Source organism: Macaca fascicularis, chromosome X, assembly GCF_037993035.2.
Source record: "Macaca fascicularis isolate 582-1 chromosome X, T2T-MFA8v1.1".
NCBI lineage: Eukaryota > Metazoa > Chordata > Mammalia > Primates > Cercopithecidae > Macaca > Macaca fascicularis.
The window spans coordinates 27,163,378-27,187,556 of record NC_088395.1 but is presented as its reverse complement, the minus strand read 5'-3'; the positions used below and the strand labels follow the sequence as shown (position 1 = coordinate 27,187,556).

Below are 24,179 nucleotides of genomic sequence, written 5' to 3'. Positions count from 1 at the left end.
AAATATTATACATATGTGGGTGGATACATGCACACACATAAGCATAAACTTAGTGTATTTTACTACACATTATAAAGAGCATATGAAATTTTGAATTAAAAATTTCAAACTTCTCGATCACACATCATTGCAAGTATCTTAGCTTCTTTCACCCTAGGTATGGTGATTAACATTGTCTGCATAGACCTGTAATGGAGAACATTCCATATTAGCATGTGAAACCGACTGAGTCTTTCTCTTTTTTTAAATTTTTTACTCTTTTCCATTAAATGTGTGGACATAAGGTTTTGATCATTTCCAAGCTCTTGGAAATGTGGGTTGATTTTTGCTGTTAAAATCAATATAAAATTAAATAACATTATATAGAATTCTTTCCATAGCTTTCAAATTGGGCTATGGAGTAATTTCCTACAAAAAAAAATTGAAGAGTCAGGGAGTCTCTGGAGTTTACATTTTCTTGGATATTGAAACACTGACCTCCAGAAATGTTTGACTTACTTAGGCACTTACTAGTAGTTTTTAAATGGGCTGTTTTCCCACATCTTTACCAAATCAATTTTATTTATCTTTATACAATCTGATGGTTGAAAAAACTGTTATTTGCATTTCTTTATTTAGAAGTTAAACATCCTTTTATATTTTTAGCCATTTGTATTTATCTTTTTTAATTGCTTGATCATAAACTTTGCACATTATTACTATTTGATAGCTTGTCTGTTTTATACGCAGGTACATGCGTGTGTGCATGCTTGTACCTACACACACACACACACCCCACACTTAACATTTGAAATTGCTCAGACTTTTAAAACACATTTACATAATAGTGTTGTTAATTGGGGCTCTATAGTTTTTTCTAAATTTTCATGGAATTATTCTAGCGCTTTTTTTTAAGGATAATGCTTTCCTTGGTTTGCAGTATATAGACAATTATTTTTTAAAATCAGTATTGAATATTATGTTGTGTGTGTTTTTAATGTAAAGCAGTAATCATAAATTTTTCCCCTGAGGTATTTAAACTATCTATGTGCATGTATTTTTATTAAAATTGCTAATTTTGAATAATCCTTGTATTATTGTCACTATTTACTTATACCATAAATATTTATTGTGTTTCTAAAATGTAGCAGGCATTTTCCCAGGTGCCAGAGACTCAAACTTAAAGTTATGTAGTTACTTTAAAATCTCTATATCTTCTCTTTTCTAATACTTGATTTCTTACCTAGGTATTCACATTAGTAAATTTTACTAGTTTAATTTTTCTTGTCAGTATTGTTCTGACATCATAATGCTTAAGTATCACCTTAATTATTGCTCTAGAAAATTTTACATTGCATTAGAATTAACTTCATGGTTTGAAATCACTTGCAAGGAAACTATATGGGTCTTTTAATTTTTAGTGAGGTATTTTCTTAATATTTTTAAAACAATTTACATGCAATTACTGCCTTGCTCAGATTTTCCATTTCTTCTGGGATTAATTTCAGAAATTTATGTTATTTTATAATACAATACATGTAATCTTGAATTTCAAATGATTGTATATAGTTATTCTAAAGAACTTTGATAGATGTCTTTTAATTTCCATTCTATCACTTTTCCCTTCCTCATTTCTAATTTTGGTAGCATAGTATTTTATCATTTTTCATATGTTAATCTAGTATCATTTATATATTTCAAAATATATAAAATAACTAGGTGTGAATTTTTTTATTACTTTATTTTTTAGAGATAAGGTCTTGCTGTGTTTCCCAGGCTGGAATGCAGTGACAGAATCATAGCTCACTACAGCCTGGATCTCCAGAGCTCAAGGGTTCCTCCTACCCCAGCCTCTGGAGTAGCTAGGACTACAGGCTTGCAACCCTATGCATGGCTATTTTTTTATCTTTTAGTAGAGATGGGGTCTCACTGTGTTGCCCAGGCTGGTCTCAAACTCCTGGCCTCAAGTAATTTTCCCATTGCAACTTCCCAAAGTGTTAGAATTTTTAAATAATGCTATTGATTTAATTCTTTAAAATTTTTCTTTGTTATTTTCATGACCATATTTTGTTTTTCTTTTCTAAAACATTTAATGTTGAAATGTAATAATTTTTACAATATTATTTCTTATTTAGAAATAACTCATAAATCTTTATGAGTTAAACTGTATGGATTTTTTCACTGTGAATAACTTCAGCATTATCCATTGTAAAAATATATATCCTTAATCATAATTATCTCTATATTCTGCAGTATAGATTTTTATTTCTTTTCCAGTCTAAAGGTTATATAATAGTGTTCTGTTATTATTATTTTTTTAATACATAAGGTTTTATTTACCAAGTGTTCCATATTTTATAATTTATGATATTCACAAAGTTTTATGTTGTACAGATGTTCCTGTTTTTTTTTTTAGTTCCACTCCCACCTGAGGAACAGCCAAGTTAACAATGCCACTTTGGAGCATGTTTTCTTTTTCTTGCTTTTTTTTTAGCAAGGTTTTTTTGTTTTGTTTTGTTTTTTTAAATTTATTATACTTTATGTTCTGGGATGCATGTACAGAACAGGCAGGTTTGTTACATAGGTATACATGTCCCAGGGTGGTTTGCTGCACCCATCAACCCGTCATCTACATTAGGTATTTCTTCTAATGCTATCCCTCCCCTATCCCCCCACTCCCCTACAGGCCCCAATGTGTAATGTTCCCCTCACTGTGCCCATATGTTCTCATTGTTCAACTCCCACTTATGAGTGAGAACAGGTGGTGTTTGGTTTTCTGTTCCTGTGTTAGTTTGCTGAGAATGATGGTTTCCAGCTCCATCCATGTCCCTGCAAAGGACATGATCTCATTCTTTTTTATGGCTGCATAGTATTCCATGCTGTATATGTGCCACATTTTCTTTATCCAGTCTATCATTGATGGGCATTTGGGTTGGTTCTAAGCTTTTGCTATTGTGAATAGTGCTGCAATAAACATACGTGTACATGTGTCTTTATAGTAGAATGATTTATAATCTTTTGGGTATATACCCAGTAATGGGATTGCCGGGTCAAATGGTATTTCTGGTTCTAGATCCTTGAGGAATCGTCACACTGTCTTCCACAATGATTGAACTAATTTACACTCTCACCAACAGTATAAAAGTGTTCCTATTTCTCCACATCCTCTCCAGCATCTGTTGTTTCCTGACTTTTTAATGATTGCCATTCTAACTGGCATGAGATGGTATCTCATTGTGGTTTTGATTTGCATTTCTCTAATGACCAGTGATGATGAGCTTTCTTTCACATGTCTGTTGGCCCCTTAAGTGTCTTCTTTTGAGAAGTGTCTGTTCATATCCTTCGCCCACTTTTTGATGGGGTTGTTTATTTTTTTCTTGGTCCTTTAGCTTGGAGAAGTTTGTTATTACCCACCTTCTGAAGCCTACTTCTGTCAATTCGTCAAACTCATTCTCCCTCCAGTTTTGTTCCCTTGCTGGCAAGGAGTTGTAATCCTTTGGAGAAGAGGCATTCTGGTTTTTGGCATTTTTCAGCCTTTTTGCCCTGGTTTTTCCTCATCTTCATGGATTTAACTACCTTTGGTCTTTGCTGTTGGTGACCTTCAGGTAGAGTTTTTGCCTGGTCATCCTTTGTGTTGATGTAGATGCTATTGCTTTTTGTTTGTTAGTTTTCCTTCTAACAGTCAGGACCCGCTTCTGCAGGTCTGCTGGAGTTTGCTGGGGGTCCACTGCAGACCCTGTTTCCCTGGGTATTACTAGCAGAGGCTGCAGAACAACAAAGATTGCTGCCTGCTCCTTCCTCTGGAAGCTTCATCCCAGAGGGGCACCTGCCAGATGCCAGCTGGAGCTCTCCTGTATGAGATGTCTGTTGACCCCTGCTGGGAGGTGTCTCCCAATCAGGAGGCTTGGGAGGTCACAGATACACTTGAAGAGGCAGTCTGTCCTTTAGTAGAGCTCAAGTGCTGTGCTGGGAGGTCTGCTGCTCTCTTCAGAGCCAGCAGGCAGGAATGTTTAAGTCTGCTAAAGCTGCGCCCACAGCTGCCCCTTCTCCCAGGTGCTCTGTCCCAGGGAGATGGGAGTTTTATCTATAAGCCCCTGACTGGGACTGCTGCCTTTCTTTCAGAGATGCCCTGCCCAGAGAGGAGGAATCTAGAGAGGCAGTCTGGCTACAGTGGCTGTGCCAAGCTGAGGTGGGCTTCGCCCAGTCCTAACTTCCCCTGGCTTTGTTTACAGTGTGAGGGGAAAACTGCCTACTCAAGCCTCAGTAATGGCAGACACCCCTCTCCCGACCAAGCTACAGCGTCCCAGGTTGACTTCAGACTGCTGTGCTGGCAGCAAGAATTTCAAGCCAGTGGATCTTAGTTTGCTGGGCTCCTTGGGGGTGGGATCCACTGAGCAAGACCACTTGGCTCCCTAGCTTCAGGCTCCTTTCCAGGGGAGTGAACTGTTCTGTCTCACTGGCATTCCAGGCGCCACTGGGGTATGGAAGAAAACTCCTGCAGCTAGCTTGGTGTCTGCCCAAACGGCCACCCAGTTTTGTGCTTGAAACCCAGGCCCCTTGTGGTGTAGACACCTGAGGGAATCTCCTGGTCTGTGGGTTGCGAAGACCATGGGAAAAGCATAGTGTCTGGACCCGATAGCACCATCCCTCACAGCACAGTCCCTCACAGCTTCCCTTGGCTAGGGGAGGGAGTTCCCTGACCCCTTGCACTTCCTGGGTGAGGCCCCACTCTGCTTCTGCTCGTCCTCCGTGGGCTGCACCTACTGTCTAACCAGTCCCATTGAGATGAACCGGGTACCTCAGTTGGAAATGCAGAAATCACCCGCCTTCTATGTTGGTCTCGCTGGGAGCTGCAGACCGGAGCTGTTCCTATTTAGCCATCTTACCCAGGAATCTCTAATTATTATTAAAACATATTTTGAGATAACTTTAGATTTTCTGCCCACCTTAATTTTAAACATTACGCCATTGTAGTCAGAAAATATGGCTTTTTATTTTTTACATGCTGAAATTTATGATTTTCTCTGTGGTCTACATATGCTTAATCTTAGTAGTTGCCTTATTGTCACTTAAAATTTTTATCAGTTCATATAGAATAGTATATGGCATAGCAGATGCCAGTAGTGCCCTACTCATATTCTTCAGACCTGACAGTTTTCAGTGTGCTTCTTTAAACTTTCAACTACCAGTGTCTGTGTCTCTCTGCCACAAAATTCTTTCTGAAATCTTATAAGGCTTTTCTGTTCCCATGCAGCAAGCCAGAAGTTCCAGTGAATTAACAAATACCCAGAAACTCCCAACCAATGACTGCTGGGATATGGTATATAAATACGCCAACTATCTCCCACCTTGAGTGGAAAAATTTGGTCACACTTTACACCATTTCTCAGAATTTTTCCGTATGATTAATTTGTGGCAAGTAGCTTAGTTATGTACAATTTATTGAATGTTTTCCCTCCCTATGTAATTTCTATGCCCTATATTGTGTTCCTTTTCTTCTCTCATAAACAGATTTCATTGGAATTCTCGTCCTAACACCTGCTTCTGGGGGATTCAAAATAAGACAATACCAATCTTATTAATACTTTTTTTTCTTTTAAGTTCTGGGATACATGTGCAGGATATGCAGGTTTGTTACATGGGAAAATATGTACCATGATGCTTTGTTGCACCTATCAACCCATCACCTGGTGGAAGCCATTATCCTCAGCAAATTATTAACACATTTTTCAGATAAATTATGTGATTAACTACTCTAAAATATTATGTGAATTATTCATTAGCTATTCATGGTGGGTTAAACTCTGTTTCTCATTCTTGTTACACTTAATTTTATTCTTCCAGTCTATGTTTCATAGTTTTAGTTTTTTGGGGGGATTTTAGGTACAAGATTTGTTTTACTATGTGTTAAATTTGTATGGATACATAATATTTGTACGTATTTTGGGGGTACACATGATATTTTGTTACATACATAGAATGTGTAATGATCAAGTTGTGGTATTTAGGGCATTTATCACCTTGAGTACTTACCATTTCTGTGTGTTAGGGCCATCTCAAGCCTTCTCTTGTAGGTGTTTCAAAATATATAATACACTGTTGTTAACTATAGCCACTCTACTCTGCTATCGAACATTAGAACTGACCCCTCTATCTGACCTTATGTTTGTACCCATTAACTAGCCTCTCTTTATTCCCCTACCCACACACTCTTTCCAGCCTCCCATATCTATTATTCTACTTTCTATTTCCATGATAGCAACTTTCTTAACTTCCACATGTGAGTGAGAATGTGTGATATTTTTCTTTCTGTGTCTGGCTTATTTAACTTAACACAATAACCTAAAGTCCCATTCATGTTGCTGCAAAAAAAATGATTCCATTCTTTTCTATGGCCAAGTAGTATTCCATTGTGTATATTTACCACATTTTATTTATCCATTTGTCCATTGATGGACACTTAGATTGATTTCATATCTTTGCTGTTATGAATAGTGCTACTTTAAGTGTAAGATCTGAAACTAGAAAACTGCTAGAAGAAAACATAGGGGGAACACTTTAGAACAGTGGCCTAGGCAAATATTTTTTGGCTAAGACTTCAAAAGCATAGGCATCAAAACTGAAAACAGAAAAATGGGACCACATTAAATAAAAAAGCATCTGCACAGAAAAGAAAACAATAAACAGAGTAATGACACAACGTACAGAATGGAAGAAAATATTTGCAAACTATTCATAGGACGAGGAGCTAGTATCCCAAATATGCAAAGAACTTGAACAACTCAACAGTAAAAAACAAAACAAAACAAAACCATAATCCTAATAAAAAGTGGGCAAAGGACATGAATAGACATTTCTCAAAAGAAGATATACAAATGACCAACAAGCATATGAAAAAAATACTCAACATCACTAATTATCAGGGAAATGGAAATCAAAACCACAATGAGCTATCTTCTTACCCCAGTTAGAATGGCTATTATTAGGAACAGATGTTGGCCAGGATGCAAAGAAAAGGGAACTCATACACTGCTGGTAGGAATGCAAATTAGTATAGCTACTATGGAAAACAGTGTGGAGATTTCTCACAAAACTAAAATAGAGCTACTGTAAGATCCAGAAATCCCATTACTGGATATTTACCCCTCCCCCAGAATAGAAAATCAGCATATATTTAAAAAAATACCTTCACCTTTATGCTTATTTCAGCATATTTTTGACATTTTATTTTTCAGAACCTAAGTATTAATTACAAAGTTTCATTATCAATGTAGACAGTAATCAATAGCACTATAATATACTCCTCTTTTTCTTGTTTAACAATTCTACATTGCCTAGGATTAATATCATGGGACAACTCAATTCATACTTTAAAATCATTTTAGATACACCTATTAGATACAATATTTATTTGCCGGTGTTATTTGATCAGCCTTTTATTTCTAATATGTGAACTTATCCCATTTTGATTTATTGATATGTAAATATTTGGTCTTAGTTCTTTCATCTTATTTTATGCTATGTTTTATGTTCAATGCTTCCTTTGTTTTCTCTCTTCTGCTGTGGGAATTGTGTGACTGCAATTTCTTTGTTCAAGTATTTAGTTTTATAGCCTCAGGTGACAGATTATGCATTTTGAAAGATGGAAAGGGGGTGAAAGTCCTTCCACAAACAGAGATTAATGTATACCCTTGCACAGCAAGCGAATGTTGTTCTAGAGTGAGAGTAGGTATAGTCCTCTCTCTCTTACTGTCCCAGGATGTGGGGATGGGGACAGACGGAGAGAATTTCTTAAAAGAAAAACACGGTAATGGGATCCTTTTAGTCCAGGCATTTAAATTATTTGTGATTTGAAATTCCTTACGATATCAAATGTCCCACTTTTCCAACCCTTTAAAATCTTGCATAAAGTTTATTCAAAATGAAGTGCATCTTTTCGAGTTTTGAAAACTCCACTGAAGCTTTCCTTTTTGATGATTCTTACTTTCACTTTAAGAAGGGTGTAGGGATATGGAGTGTTAATAATCACCAGCTTGTTAAAGTTACTTGTCCATGGTTTTCCAGATAATTATAATAAAAATGATACTAATGATATCTGATGCATAGTGTTTACTGTGTAACAAAAACTGGTCCACGTTATTTATACACAGTAATTCATTTAGCCCTTATGAGTTACATGAGGATTCTATTATATTCAACTATGAATTGTGTATTAATGCTGCTGTAAATTTACATCTGAAAACACTGAGTAGCAGGAGGCTATGTATCCTTCCCAGTGTCTTACATCCTTTGAATAGTAGAGCCAAGACTTAAATTCATAATTCATGATACTTGGCTCCTGAAAGTACACTCTTTTTTATATTTTATTTTTATTTTTTGAGTTGGAGTCTCACTCTGTCACCCAGGCTGGAGTGCAGTGGTGCCATCTCGGCTCACTGCAACCTCCACCTCCAGGGTTCAAGCGATTCTCCTGCCTCAGCCTCCCGAGAAGCTGGGATTACAGGCACCTGCCACCATGCCCGGCTAATTTTTGTATTTTTAGTAGAGACGGGGTTTCACTATGTTGGCTCAGGCTGGTCTTAAACTCCTGACCTCGTGATCCGCCCGCCTCAGCCTCCCAAAGTGCTGGGATGACAGGCATGAGCCACTATGCCAGTACACTCTTAACCAGGACACTGCACATTCTCAGACAGAAATCATATTTTACAAATACTTATCTAGGAGACTAAGATAAAGTAAGCACACTTCACCCTAGTTCTCCTTGGTTATTACACCTAAAACCTGGATGAGACAAATGAAGCAAACAGCAGAAGACTAAATGAAAAGTAGACCAAAAAAAGCAGATACATTTGAGGACTTGGATTCAAGGAAAGACACAGAATTGAGTTCCCTGGGCATTGGTTTCACCTTCTGTATATCCCAATCTGAGTGCAGGAAAAGTTCTCAACCAAGAAATGCTAACAGGTGCACAAAATAAATAAAACAACAGAAAAAAGAAAAAACAGAATAAGTCTGTTCTCTCTGGACAGGGGACTGGCAGAGCAATGGTTCTCAACCAAGGGTGATTTTGTACCCCAGGGGATGTTTGACAATGTCTGGAGACATTTCTATAGTGGGGGAGTTCTACTGCGATCTAGTGGGCAGAGATCAGGAATGTTGTTCAACATCCTAAAAGGAACAGAGCAACACAATGACAATGAATTAACAGACCCCAATAACAATAGTGTGAAGACTGAGAAACCCTATTCTAACTGGTTCAAGCCAGGGTCAGCAAATTATGGCCCTGTGAACCAAATCCAGCCCACTGCAATAAGTACAATAAGAACAATAGGTAGATCATTGATGGCACAGATAAGACCAGCAGAACTTTAGGCACCTGATATGAAAAGGTAACACATAATTCATATTTAGCATTGGACTCTTGAACCTTTTTCATTAACTAAAATATATATGTATATTTACATGTATATATACCTTAGCTTTTTAATTATTTTATTTTTGTTGTCTTATTTGTACTGAAAAGCTTTGAATATGGCACTCAGACAAGTCATTTTGAACTCATTTTTAAAGCTGTCATATTGTTTGATCTTTCCATATGTCCTCACACCTAAAAGGTACTTATAGTTGAAATATAAAATATAAGTAATCCCACAAGCCTCACATGAAAATGTCCACTTATATGCATTCCATATGCTTAATAATTTTAAAATAATAGAAATCATGTTGTGTTTCTAATGTTGATAAATAGCATGGTTGTTCTGAAAATATTCAGTAATACTATTATTTGAAGACTCTGGTTGAAACAAATTAGTTGATACTTGGTCATCCTTTGAATTAAAAAAAAAAAATCTGGGCCAGGCGTGGTGGCTCATGCCTGTAATCCCAGCACTTTGGGAGGCCGAGGTGGGCGGATCACATGGTCAGGAGATCGAGACCATCCTGGCTAACACGGTGAAACCCTGTCTCTACTAAAAATACAAAAAATTAACCGGGCGTGGTTGGGGGCACCTGTAGTCCCAGCTACTCGGGAGGCTGAGGCAGGAGAATGGCGTGAACCCAGGATGCGGAGTTTGCAGTGAGCCGAGATCACGCCACTGCACTTCAGCCTGGGTGACAGAGGGAGACTCCATCTCAAAAAAATAATAAAAATAAAATAAAATAAAATAAAATAAATCTGAAAATCTCGCTATTTGGGAGCAGCCAAGTCTATTGATATGTCAGTATTTTTATTGATATCAATATCTCTATTTAATTAGAAATTAACTTTTAATTAAAATGTATGTATTGTTGCCCCTATGAGAACAAAATGTAGCATCATCTCCCTGGAATTAATAACTCTTAAATAGCTACATTTATTATACTAAAAATGTTAATAAAGTTACAATATTACAAGCGATGGACTCTCACTCCAGAATTGCTGTAAAATAAAGAAGGCTTAGTAAAGATAATCATACTAGAGTCTCCTGAAGAGTGAGCTTGGATATCTCATAATTGTGGTTCAAATAATGATCTGCTGACATAGAACACTTCTTAAATGAAATAAGTTAACGTGCATCAAGAGAGAAATCATGGTCCAGTAGAAATGTCTGCAATAAGGTGAGCATACGACATTAGGTAACCCTCATTAAAATTTCTCATTCTGCAGATGATTTCTGTAGTGGAAGCTGATTTTAGTATTATCCTCTTAAGTTATCTATCTGTAACTGCAAAAACAAGTTTAAATATTTATTTCACTGGAATTAAAATAACTTCTGCCTTAAAAAGAAATCTAAATCACTGAGCCTGTAAATAATTATATGGATTTATAGGAAATCTCAACTGCTATTAAAATGTGATACAATTTTTGACTAACCCATTTGTCTAATGGTTCTTTGAATGATTCCCCAAATTTAAGGTTTTTTTCTAACTTTTCATAAGATTATGCCCAGGTTTTCAAGTTTAATGCTATAATCCTGTCTTTTTCCCCTAGAGGAATACAGTGTCTTTTTGTTGTGTTAAATTTTTTTGGTGGTTTCTACTCAGCATATCTTATAAATAATAAAGAAGATTCAAATATGCATTTATCAGGGATTAAACAGTTTAGATACTCCATTTTAAACATTAATGATTATCAGTATATAATTTTAAATGTAAACTGCATAACCTATAGAAAAGAATGGGAAAAAATACAATGGAACAATTAACCAAAAACGTTGATGTTTTTGTTTTTAGACAATGTGGATTTAAGGGATGAATTGTTTCTAGGAGAAAAAAAAAAAGTTTATTCCAACGTAATAAGGGGCTGAATCCAAGAGGAAAATAATATAAACATCTTAACTTTTTGTTTATGTAATAACTTTTTTTTTTTTTGCAAAAAAAGCAGGAAGTGGTCAGGATGAAAAGGAAATTCAGGTAATTTAACTTACCTATCTCTGAAACTAAAAGAGCAAACAAGGAATAAAATAGTAAGAAAGCAGAATATTTAAACAATATTGTCATAATTGACATAAAGAGAAGAACAGACCCAACAACTGCAGAGAACATATTCTCCTCAAGTATTACATTAAAAGTATTACATTAAAATCATAAAAATTGGTTATTAATCAGGATTTGGTAATGGTCAACTACTAATACACAGCATGTTCTATGACAAGAATGGAGATAAACTAGAAGTCAGCTAGAAATTTTATTACCCCAAAAATGTTTTTGAATCATGCATTTTTAATATTTTGCATACATGCATGGTTAGTTCTAATTGTATGCTGGATTTATGCTGGATTTTCTGTATGAAATAGTATAGAGATAATTGGAAATCCTAGATGATTTTATCTTCACTAGGTGATTTTTATCTTCATCCAGGGAACATTTGTTTTTGTTAATGAGAGATAGTTAAGATGAGGGTAGTTCATCTCATAGCAATCAGGGATTGCGACCTGTTGAAGCTGGGCTTTAAGTTTTGTGAGGAGTTTTTTAAATTTCTGATTCATATGGACCCTTAGGCCATAGCCCCTCAGAGATGCCAAATGAACCCTTGGGGCATTTTCCAGGGCCTTTGGAAGGCCCTGAATCCATATATTGTTCCCTGGGGTGAGTGAGACTACTAAAGTCTTGCTCAACTGCTTAGCTTCTCAGCTACAAGCTTCTGCTTAGCGCCTTATGTTCTCAATTACCTCTTTTGAATCAACAAAAAGTTTTAAAGGAAAAACAATATTACATTTTTTTCTCACCAGCTGGGTGGCTCTTCTGACATCTTGTCCCTTCAAATCTTTGCATCCTTGGATTTCCGTCTTCAAACAGATGTCTTTAATTTTTTGATTTTTGTTTATCTAGATTTTCCCAGGAAGATGGTTGCTGAAACAGATTATTCTGCCGTTACTGGAAGCAGATATCTTTACAAACCCTATTTTTTTCTCTGAAATATCCTTTAGTTTGTAGCTTTTTATCCTTGAAGCCAATTAATATAAAATTAAGATCAATTTGTATTTAGGTACATGATACTCACTGGCAGTGGATCTTTTTGTCATAATTTGCTTAAATTCTTTCAGTTAATTTTATCATTTAATTGATTTAATAAATGTTTCTTTAGTACACTTGTGCCAGGTATGAGCCATCTGCTAAAGATTCATTACAAATGTACTGCATAGTGGGAAAATACTCAAGTAAATAAGGTTAAAAATAATGGCAAAAACTACAATTACCTTTGCACCAACCTAAATATATATTCATACATTAGCACATACTAATGAAACTAAATCATATACTAGGCCTTAATGAAAGTATCAAGGATTTCAAGAAAATTGTATCTAACAAATCACAATCTCAATTGAAGTTGTCAGTGATGTGCTAAGCCCTGCAATATGTGATCATTTGTACATTGGAGATGTTCTTCTGGTCAATACAGACTGGGTTCATCAGACCACTTATTCCTTGAGTAGAACTTAAAAAGCAGGAAGAGAGAGACAGAGAGATAGAGGAAGACAGAAATAAAATAAAATACAAGGTTAAGAATTCAACAGAGAGCTTCAAATTACGAAAACAAAACAAAATCCACCAAGTTTCATTTTGGTGTACTTTGAAGTTCTATCATCAGGTACCAAAATATTCAGGTTTACTGATATTCATGTTAAATGGATCCTTTAATAATGAAATACCCTTATTATCTCTAGTTATTACTCTTTTTCTTAAAGGCTACTTTTTTCCTAGCATTAGTGTACCCATTCTAGCTGTTGATGAAAAGAGTCAAACTCTGTAAAATATTTGAAGATATTTATTTTGAGCCAAATATGAGTGACCATGGCCTATGACACAGCCCTCAGGAGACCTCGAAAATATGTGCCCAAGGTGGTCGGGGCACAACTTGGTTTTATAATTTTTCAGTAGACATAAGACATCAATCAAATACATTTTAGAAATACATTGCTTCAGTCCAGAAAGATAGGACAACTGGAGGGGGCCAGGGCAGGAGCATGGTGGGGGTTTCCAGGTTATAGACAGATTGTAAAATTTTCTGATTGGCAATTAGTTGAAAGAGTTATTATCAGTAGAAAGAGTAGAAAGGAATGTTTGGGTTATGATAAGGGATTGCAGAGACCAAGGTTTTATCATGCAGATGAAGCCTAAAAGCAGCAGGCTTCAGAGAGAACAGATTGTAAATGTTTCTTATCAGACTTAAGTTCTGTGTTGATGTTAAATGCTAGCCAGCTTTTCCTGAATTCCTCAAGGGAGGGGGACATAATGAGGCATGTCTGACACCTCCTTCCCATCATGGCCTGAACCAGTCTTTCAGGTTAAATTTACAGTGCCCTGGTAGAGGAGACAGACCATTTAGATTGTTGCAGGGAGTCATCAAATTTTATTTTCGGTTTTACACAGCTTTTTTTTTTTTTTTTTCTTGAGACTGAGTCTCTCTTTGTCGCCCAGGCCAGAGTGCAGTGGTGCAATCTCGGCTCACTGCAAGCTCCACCTCCGGGGTTCACACCATTCTCCTGCCTCAGCCTCCCAAGTAGCTGGGACTACAGGCGCCCGCCACCATGCCCAGCTAATTTTTTGTATTTTTTTAGTAGAGACAGAGTTTCATCATGTTAGCCAGGATGGTCTCGATCTCCTGAACTCATGATCCACCCTCCTCGGCCTCCCAAAGTGCCGGGATTACAGGCGTGAGCCACCGCGCCAGGCCTTACTTAGCTCTTTAATGCTTACTTTTGTTTGTTGTCTTTTCCCATACTATTATTTTCAACCTAATTAGGTTTTAAATGTAAGTTGTCTTTCATATTAAGAGTCTAAAATTGGAACTTGCTTTTTTTTCTTATCTGTAAATCTCTACTAAATTTTAATGGAATGTTTAGGCCTTATACAATGTAAAGTCATTATTAATAGTTTTTTTTTTAAGTTGACCATCTTCCCCTTCATTTTATGCTTTTTCTCTTCTCTTTTAATTTCTGTTTCCTCTTTTGTCACCACTTTCATGTTTGTTGAAATTTTTTATTCAATTTAAGTTATTCTATTGGATTTTTATCTGAGGCTAATTAAAAACATTTCTACACATTTTTTGACAACCTCTCCTTCAGAAGATGAGATTGATGGTCCATCCCAGAATTCTGAGCCAATCTTAGTGACCCTCTTGTATCCAATTCAATGAAACAGTTGTGATGCTACATAAATTTCTAGGCAGAAATTACAACCTACTGTCATTACCTATTGTCACCAGCAGAAGGCGCATCTTGCCTTTCACGCATTTTCAAAGTTTGGGTTTTCACGGGTCATTTCCTACAGCCTGTAGAGCTTCTGGGAGCAAATAAATCACAGATTGTTCAGAGACGAATTGCCTGAGGTCTGTCTACGTGCATATGTCTTATTCTCAGTTTCAAAGGATGGTCTTGTTAATATAGAATCCTGTGTTGACAATTTGTTTTCTTTTCTCTTTGGGAAGATTCAGCTCCATTTTCCCTGGTGGTAGGTCTCCATGGATGCTATTGAGAAGGCACTTCTCAAAGTCGACAAGGACGAGGACATCTTTCCACCAAATACCACCTGGTTTATAACAAAAGGTTTGTCATCATTTAAGTTATTGTTCACCTGTTGGTAACATGTCCTTATTTCTCTTGCAATATTGGTAGAGAGACATTTGTTCACTTCATTAATATTCTTCATATTTCATGTATATGTCAAATATATAGTATGCTAAAGTATTTCAAAACTTTATAGCTATTTTTAATTAAAATTATTTATATAAACTAATTAATTCATATAAATAAAATGATTTCACTGACAGTAAAAACAAAATTAAGCAAAGGAAAAGCTAGCATAAAAATAACAAAAGACAAAGAAATCCAGGTTTCTTTCTTATTATAATACAGATTTGAACAAATTATTTAAAAATGTTAAAAATATAAGCATAGTTCTGAGCAAAATATTAAAATACTAACCCTTTTCCTTATAAATGGTGATGATGATAATGTTGACCTGGATGAGAAATTATATAAGAGCACCCGAAATCTTCCATAAAGAAAATCAAGTGACATTTGTATTAACTATGGCAAAAAGCTTGTATCTACAATAATTATGTAATATTTAATAACATTCAGCTTTGGCAAAGTAGTTTATATACTTTATATAAGATAGCTTAAATCTGAATCAATACAGAAACAATGTATAGTACATAAGTGAGAGTAAAAAGAAAATATACATATATGTATGCTTAAAGTGTAATAATTTTGGTATTTCAAATAATAAAATTATAGCCTAGTTAACAAACGATATTAGGAAAAAGAATCAAAAATAGATACAAAAAATATAAAAGATTGATAAGTATATTAAATATGATTAAGATAAATTTTATATTTTTACCCTAGTATCAGAGTATGAAAGGAGTTTAAAATGTTACTCTCTTTCTGGAAATAAATTTGATGATCCAGCAAAGTTTTACAATTTGCATGCCTTTTGCATGTTAATTCTACTTCTAGGACTGTATTTGACACAACTAACTTAAATACATGCAAAAGAGTATCAATGCATAAAAGACAAAACAGTTGTGAGATAAATTATAGTGTGTCCATATTGTGACTTCTGTACAACTTTTATAATATTTCAGGTAAATTTATACATATTTCTGAAAAATATCTTCAAGTTACATTATCAGTAAAAAGGACAAATTATAAACTTCCAAACATGTGCCTAGATTTATAAATGTTATGTATGTAAATATATGTATATGTTTGCATTTGGTAATATATACATTTGATGGCTAATTATGGTTATTTTGCAAAGAAATATTAATTTCCTTGTTTTGGAAGTTTTACACAGAGCACATGCCATATTTGTAATTAATAAAAGTCAAAGAAATAGTCTCATGATGGCATATTACTAAAGGTTGTTTTGATATATTTATGATCTTTATTTTGTATCTGTAGACATAAGTTTAAATGGTAATTTATATATGGCAATTTCATGTAAATTGATAGATACAAATATGTAGTCCAATTTGCTTCCTTCACTTGGAAAAATGTATTTGAAGTGGGTGCATGCTTTTGTGTGTATGAGAAAATCAGTTCCTTTTCATTGTTGAATCTGAATTCTATTGTATAGTTATAGTTATACCACATATTGTTTACTCATTTACCAAATGATGGACATTTCGGTTCTTTCCACATTTTTACTGTTGTACAGAAAGTGGCCGTGAACATAGTTTTTAGAAGTCTTTGTATGAACATAAGCTTTCATTTCTCTGGAGTAAATAGAAGGGCTGGAAGTAGGTCTGGATCATATGGTGGTGTGTGTTTAACTTACTGAGAAACTGCCAAAATGTTTTTCGAAGTCCCTGTACCATTTTTCAGTCCTAATATCAGTATATGAAGCACCAGTTGCTCCATATCCATGCCGGCTTTTGGTTTTGTGACACTTTTTAATTGCAGACATTATAGAAGGCGTGAATTGGTATCTGAATTGTGGATTTTATTTGTATCTTGCTGAGGAGTAAAAGTGTTGGGAACTTATTCATGAGCTTATTGAATATCTTTTACTGAAATATTTAACCATGAATGTTGCGCAATATTTAGTAGTCATTTTAGTATCAAGTGGAATCATTCTTTATGTATTCCAGATACAAGCTCTTTGTTCAGGTAAATGTATTGTTAGTATTTTCTCTAGGTTTATGACTTGTCTTTCATTTCTTGACTTTTAGGAAAAGTTCTTTTTTATATTTGATAAAATACAATTTATCTTTCTTTTTGTATTCTAAGAAATCTTTCCCTACAGCAAGGATTGAAATATTTTATCCTGTAAGTTTTATAATTTTATAATTTTTGCTTTTATATTGAGGCCTAAGATCCATTTCGAATAAATTTATGTAATGTAAGATTGGCATCCAGGTACATTTTTCCATTTGGTTATTCAATTGTTATAATACCTTTTAAAACAACTCTTCTTTATTCCATTAGATTAGCTTGGCACCGATGTCCAAAATTCACTGGCCATATTTCTGGACTTTTTATTATGTTTAATTAAATGTTTTTTAAATGCCTTGCTGTAGTCTTCTTTGGGTTAAATCTACTTAGTGTTCTATAACCTTATACTTGGATATTGATATCTTTCTCTAGGTTTGAGAAGTTCTTTGTTATTATCCCCTGGAATAAACTTTTTACCCCCATCTCTCTCTTTACCTTCTCTTTAAGGCCAATACCTCTTAGAGTTTCCCGTTTTAGGCTGTTTTCTAGCTCTTGTAGGCATGCTTTATTCTTCTTTATTCTTTTGTCTCCTCTGACTCTGTTGTTTTAAATAGCCTGTCTTTAAGCTCACTAATTCTTCCTTCTGCTTAATCAATTCTGCTGTTAAGAGACGCTGATGCAATCTTCAGTATGTCAATTTCATTTCTCAAAGAATTCTGCTTGATTCTTTTTATATTTCAATCTTTTTGTTTAATTTATCTGATATAATTCCGAATTCCTTCTCTGTGTTGTCTTTAATTTTGTTGAACTTCCTCAAAGCAGATATTTTCATTTGTTCTTGTGAAAGGTCGCATATCTGTGTCTCTCTGGGCTTCGTCACTGGTGCTTTCTTTATTCATTTGGTGAGGACGTGTTTTCCTGGATAGTCTTAAGGCTTGTGGATGTTCTTTGGTGTCTGGGCATTGAAGAATTAGGTATCTTTGTATTCTTTGTAGTTTTGGGAAAGCTTTCCAGGTATTCAAAGGGACTTTGGTGTGACCTAAGTCTTTAGTCACTGCAGCAGTATCTGCATTAGTGAGCACCCCAAGCACAGTAATACTGTGGCTCTTGCAGTCTTATAGAGGTATTGCTTTGGTGTTCTTAATTAAGATCCAGGAAAATTCCCTGGATTAGCAGACAAACACTCTTGTTTTCTTCCCTTACTTTATCCCAAACAAACAGAGTCTCTCTCTGTGCTGAGCTGCCTGGAGCTGGGGGAGAGGTGACACAATCACTCCTGTGGCCACCAGCACTGGGACTGCATTGGTTCATACTAAAAGCCAGCACAGCACTGGGTCTCACCCAAGGCCCACAGTCACCACTGCCTGGCTACCATTTATGTTCACTCAAGGCCCAAGGGCTCTACAGTCAGCAACTGGAAAATCCAGCCATGCTTGTGTACTTCCCTTCAGGGCAGCTAGTTCACCCTGGACCTGGGCAGGTGCAGAGATGTCACCCAGGAGCCAGGTCCTGGAGTTGGGAGCCCTAGGTATCTACCTGGTGCTCTATTGTACTGTGGCTGAGCTGCAAGACAAATTCCTTCCCATTTTTGCCTCCCGTTTCCTAAAGCAGAGGAGTCTCTCCCCAGGGCTACCACCATCCCCATCCCATGGTGAGTACTGCTTGGCTACGACCATTTATTCAAGTCCCAAGGGTTCTTTACTTAGCTTGTGGTGAGTGCTCCCAGGCTTGGGACTCTCCCTTCAGGGTAGCGGGGCCTTCCCACAGGCCTTGAGAAGGTCCAGAAATGCCATCCAGGAGCCAAGGTCTGGAATTGGGAATCCCAGAAGCCCTTATGGTGTTCTACCCCATTGCAGCTGAGCTGGTACCTCATCTGATTTTTGGTTCTTATGAAAGTGCTTTTTTGTGTGGATAGTCATTCAATTTGGTGATTCTGCAGAGAGGGTGATCACTGGAAGATTCTATTTGTCCATCTTGCTCTGCCTCCCTTAGAGTCAGACACCTTTAACAGATCTGAAAAGAAACATGTACCATGTATTCTCTCTGAGGGAAGCTCCATCTACATAACAAGGCCACCTTTGCTAGTCAAGCTTCTTTCTTTCTCTTTCTCTTAACCTGTCTTACCTTTAAGTCTGATTTACCTGTTTCCGGTCATGCTCTGAGTCTGCATTCTTTACTGTGGCCTCAGGATGGTATATAAGTTTCTGTAACTCTTTGGGACATTGGGTTATCATTCTGAAGGCTCCTGTGTATGCAGGTTAAATAAATTTGTGTGCCTTTTCTCCTATTAATCAATCTACCTCATGTCAGTGATTTTTAGCAAACCTTAAGGGGCCAAGAACCTATGGCTCCCACAAGGTGAAATGTTTTGATTTCCTTAACATCAGTTGAAATAATTAGGGCTCGAAGAAGGAACAGATTACGAAATAAAGACAGGCCCCTCTACACTGTCCAAAAGTGATCTAAGCTCAGCAACAAAGCATTATTTTCTTCAGAAGTTTCAACAAAGATATATTTTATCCCCTCTAAATTTTACCTGCCTCTGATAGTTAGCAATTATTTCCTGGGCATTCATCCTAGATTGTTGCTAAGCAATGAATATAAGCTTGTGTCTTCTCATTTTACCATTTGCTACATAGAATTTCTTGCATGACTCTGCCAAAATATTGCTTTTCATTTAAAAAATTTATTAAGTATGCTTATCTTATGTAGGATTTAATGTAATTTTCTGTGTAATGCAATCTTTAGAGAGAGAAAATGAAATTTGTTGGGTCATTGACTTTTATATAATTTGTTCAATTTGTAATCACATTTTCAGTATGGAAACACACACACCCACGTGCACGTGCGCACACGCACACACACACACACATACACAAACACTGAATTAGATTTCAAAAAAAAAAAAAAAGGAGACCTTATCACCACTAAGACATATGCTTCATCTGATTTGATTCAGCTCATTTCCCTGGAAGAGATGCCTGCTGGGAACTGGACTTTTTCTTGTTTTGAATGCACCAAAAGACCAATTATAAATACTGGTATAGCATTTTGTAATCATATTTGTAGTTTATTTTCTATTTTATAAACTTGCTATAGTTTATTTTTCTATGGATTACTTAAGCCATGCAGAGTTGTTGGTATACTGGAAATAATATTTTCCTGTGTTGGGGCCAAAGGCTTGGCTCTCTGAAGGTTCGCTGAAAAATCAAATTACAAAGGGCAGATTAATTGGAGAAAAGACATACAAATGTACTTAACGTGTATGCACGGGAGCAGAGGAAATTATTGATTTTTATGCTTAGGTTCAACAAAGTATAGACAATTGTATTGAAATTTGATTGGACAAAAAAGATGATCCAATGCCAATAGACTAGTGGGAAAATCCAGCAAGGACTGTCTAGATTCTTCTTGGCCTCTCCGAGCATGCATTTTTTCTTTCTGGGTAAGGGGCAGACCCTTTCTGGAATGTAGGTCTTTTGACCTACAGTAAAAAAAAAAATATGGATCAAATAATTTATTTATAGCCACTTTTTACACAGAAAGGCAGAGGGAAATTAAAGAGTCATATTTTTAGGTTTTATGACTAGCTTTGGGGAAAAGGGGTTCTAGTTTCTATGACCTGCCTTGAGGAAGAGGGATTCTAGTTTCTGTGGCTAGCCCTGGGGGAGAAAGGGACTGAGACACAGAAGGACAGGACAAGGTCATAGGAAAGCTTTTGTGTCTCAGGCTGCTTCTGAAGCTTTCATTGTGGGGTATTGTTTTCTGAGGCCCAGCACCTGCAATCACAGTGAAAGGGTCCAAACCTAGGATTGAGGTTTAAAGAGTTCTTGAGCAAGTAATTAAATTTCTGCAAGCCTCAACTAACTTTACTGGCAAACGAATATAATTATCCTGTCTCATAATCCTGAGAAAATGTCAAAAACACCAGCCAACGTAGTATGATCAAGATCCTCTTCCTAGAACAGAGAAACATCTTTTTGCCTTTCCCCCTATTTTAATTGTTCTAACAATATTCTTTCTATGCCATTCCCAAGTCTAAGTCTTGGCTATAGCAGTTATAAGAAAAATCTCTCACATTTCCTTTCAGTTTATTTGGTTTTTAAAAAATATTATTAAGTAGAAGGGCATTTTAACCTTAAGTATATATTTTAAAAGGTCATCCTTCTGTAGGTTTTATTATCATGCTTTCTTTGCATCACAGACCAAGTCACTCTATTTGTCTTTATCTTTGTAATTTGCACAATGACATTCTCTAAGATTCAAAGTGAACTTGAAATTTTTAAGAAACCAAATTTATTTTAATGTATTTAGATTTTTATAGTTTTCTCTTCCAATCTGTTGCTCAAATATCTACAATATGACAATCAGTCATATTTATGTTTTTTAACTATTTATCTCTTTAAAACAAAATATTTATGTTGGTATCTTAAAAGTAAATAGTATTGTTTCCTATAGTCAACTATTTATCCTAGTATTATTTAATAAATAATAGATCTGCCTACTGAGCTGAGGATTTTACACATATCTTAAAATTGTTTGATACTAGGGTTTATTTCTGGGCTAACTCTTCCATTTTATTAGTCTATTTATGTACCATTACCATACTTCTGTTTGTATTAGATAACAAATTTAGCATTTGTTGGCCAAGATTGCTAGAAATCTTAATTTCCGAAATTCTGTTATGATTGCATTGTTCTTTATTCCTCCCCATGCCCTTTGGAGTCATTTTGGTTAATGAGAAGGTAACCTTATTAGGACCAAACCACACACATTTCAAAATAGATATTTGTGGAGCAAATTGGTCAGCGGGGTAGGAAAAGGCAGGGAAACACCACTTTTTTGAAAAATATTCTGTTCCTCATTTTTGTACTAGGCCTTCTTCCATAGGAAAATAATGTACAACTTTAACAATATAGGGTTTTTCCCTAAATACATTAATGAATGAAATATTGCACTTGCCAAGATCAGATAAAAATCTAAATACATTACTCCATTACTTAGGTCATTATGATTGTATCTCTTTCAGTGGTCTTTTAAGAGTAAGGATAAAGAATTAAACTATGTTATTGTTTTGGCAATTACATTGTGGCTCCTGTTTCACCATTCTGAATCTGATGCATGATGATTTCTAAATGCAATCTAAATATATTATAAGAGTTACACTTTATATTCAGCAAAGAAACACTTACATTTATTAACATGAAATCAGTGGCCGGGCATGGTGGCTTATGCCTGTAAGCCCAGCACTTTGGGACACCAAAGTGGGCAGATCACTTGAGGTCAGGAGTTCGAGACCAGCCTGGCCAACATGATAAAACCTCATCTCTACTAAAAACACAAAAAGTAACTGGGCATGGTGGTGCACACCTGTAGTCCTAGATACTTGGGAGGCTAAGGCAGTAGAATTGCTTGAACCCAGGAGGTGGAGGTTGCAGTGAGCTGAGATTGTGCCAGTGCACTCCAGCCTGGGTGACAGAGAGAGATTCTGTCTCAAAATAATTAAATAAATAAAATAAAATAAAATAAAAATAAAATGAAATCAGTGAGTGACAGTTCCCTTTGAAGTTCACTTAAATGTTGCCCTTTTCTGTGTCAGTGAGACAATTATTCACTGAATTAACAATCAGTGAGTGAAACAGTGTTAAAAGGGAAACAAATGATAAATCAAAAGAGGGTTCTGCTTAAAGAATACTTTAAATTTTAAGAATTCTGCATAAATAATTTTAATGCATATTAGAGTGTGGTGAGTACTTAAATGAGTCACTGGGTATGATGGAACATTAGAGGAGGGAGAAATTACTGTCATATATGGCAGTCTGGTGTGACTTCATGATGAAGTCTTGACATGATATCAGAACGACACCTTGACAGATGACTTAGATTTGGGGTTGATGAGATGGCATTACTGAAGAGTTGAGACAAAGCTATTGAGGTGTGAAGACTCTGTATATGTTCAGGGAATACTTGGTAATTTGTTGTCTGGGACATGGAGTGTGTGAGAAAAAAAAAAAACCGTAGGAAATAATTTTGGAAAGACAATTGGAAACCAGATGGCAGAATATAGATTTTTTTTTTTTTTTTTTTTTTTTTTTTTTTTTGGTGATTTGGGACCCATAAAGTATTGTTTTTAAAGGCATTGGTAGAAGTGGTACCATGCTTTAGAAAGATTACAAACAGATTATTTTACTAGTTAAGCAGTTAGGCTGGATATTTGTAGTTCTACTGAGATTCTAGGATTCTAAAATCTGAAATCACCAGATTCAGAACAGTCTAGATAATGTTAATTTAACCAATGATCAGAAAAGTTCATCCACTAAGCCATTTCAACCTTTGTGCTATAATGTTCGATGTCAAATTCATATTTTTCCTTGTCCTTCCTTCATTTAATGAAAGATGTTAATATCCTTTGAAGGAGTTAACAGAACTATGTAATCCTGGCTTTCTAAACTATCAGAATAACAAATGTTATAAGAGATATTAAAAAGTTTTCTATTGCATTACAATAATCCTGAAATATCATGTCATTTGAACATAAATTTGAGTTAAATTTGCGTCATATATTACATTCTTTTCCTCAGTATAGCTACAAGTCAATGTGCCTTCAAGATATCCCCAGATTAAGGAATTTAATTTAATGTTTAGCTAATTTTGTGTTTCACATGAAATTATTAGTTTAATTTTTAAATAAAATCTATACTTAAAATCCAAACTCAACTTTGTCACGTGCTTTATTTATTGAATTATTGAGACACATGGTTGATATTCCTTTTGACAGACACTGAAAATGTAAATGAAGTCAACTCAATAATTAACTGGAGTGCTCATGCATTAAAAGAAGTGACTAAAGAAGTCGCAAAATCTAGTTGTAACTGCTTATAGTTCGTTAGTGGAAACCAAATCAGTTCTTAGTGACATGTAATCTTGTTATGTTTTTATAGCTCATGTATAATTTTTATTAAAAACCAAATGTCTATAACAGCATAATTATCAATTTTGTTTAGAAACTAACATTAACTGCTATATGAATGCCTGTAGCATAGTAATTTGGGAAACTGA

The 24,179-nt window shown here is 35.4% G+C and overlaps 1 long non-coding RNA gene across 2 annotated transcripts in view; it reads left to right on the top strand.

The window, feature by feature from the left end:
* LOC123570946 (uncharacterized) overlaps positions 1-23,832 on the top strand; it is a 221,590-nt gene extending 197,758 nt beyond the window's left edge. For both annotated transcript variants that reach the window (XR_010584128.1, XR_012430356.1), the window contains one exon: positions 14,888-23,832. This is a non-coding gene — a long non-coding RNA (uncharacterized lncRNA). The remainder of the gene's footprint in view (positions 1-14,887) is intronic.
* The last annotated feature ends 347 nt before the right edge of the window (positions 23,833-24,179 follow it).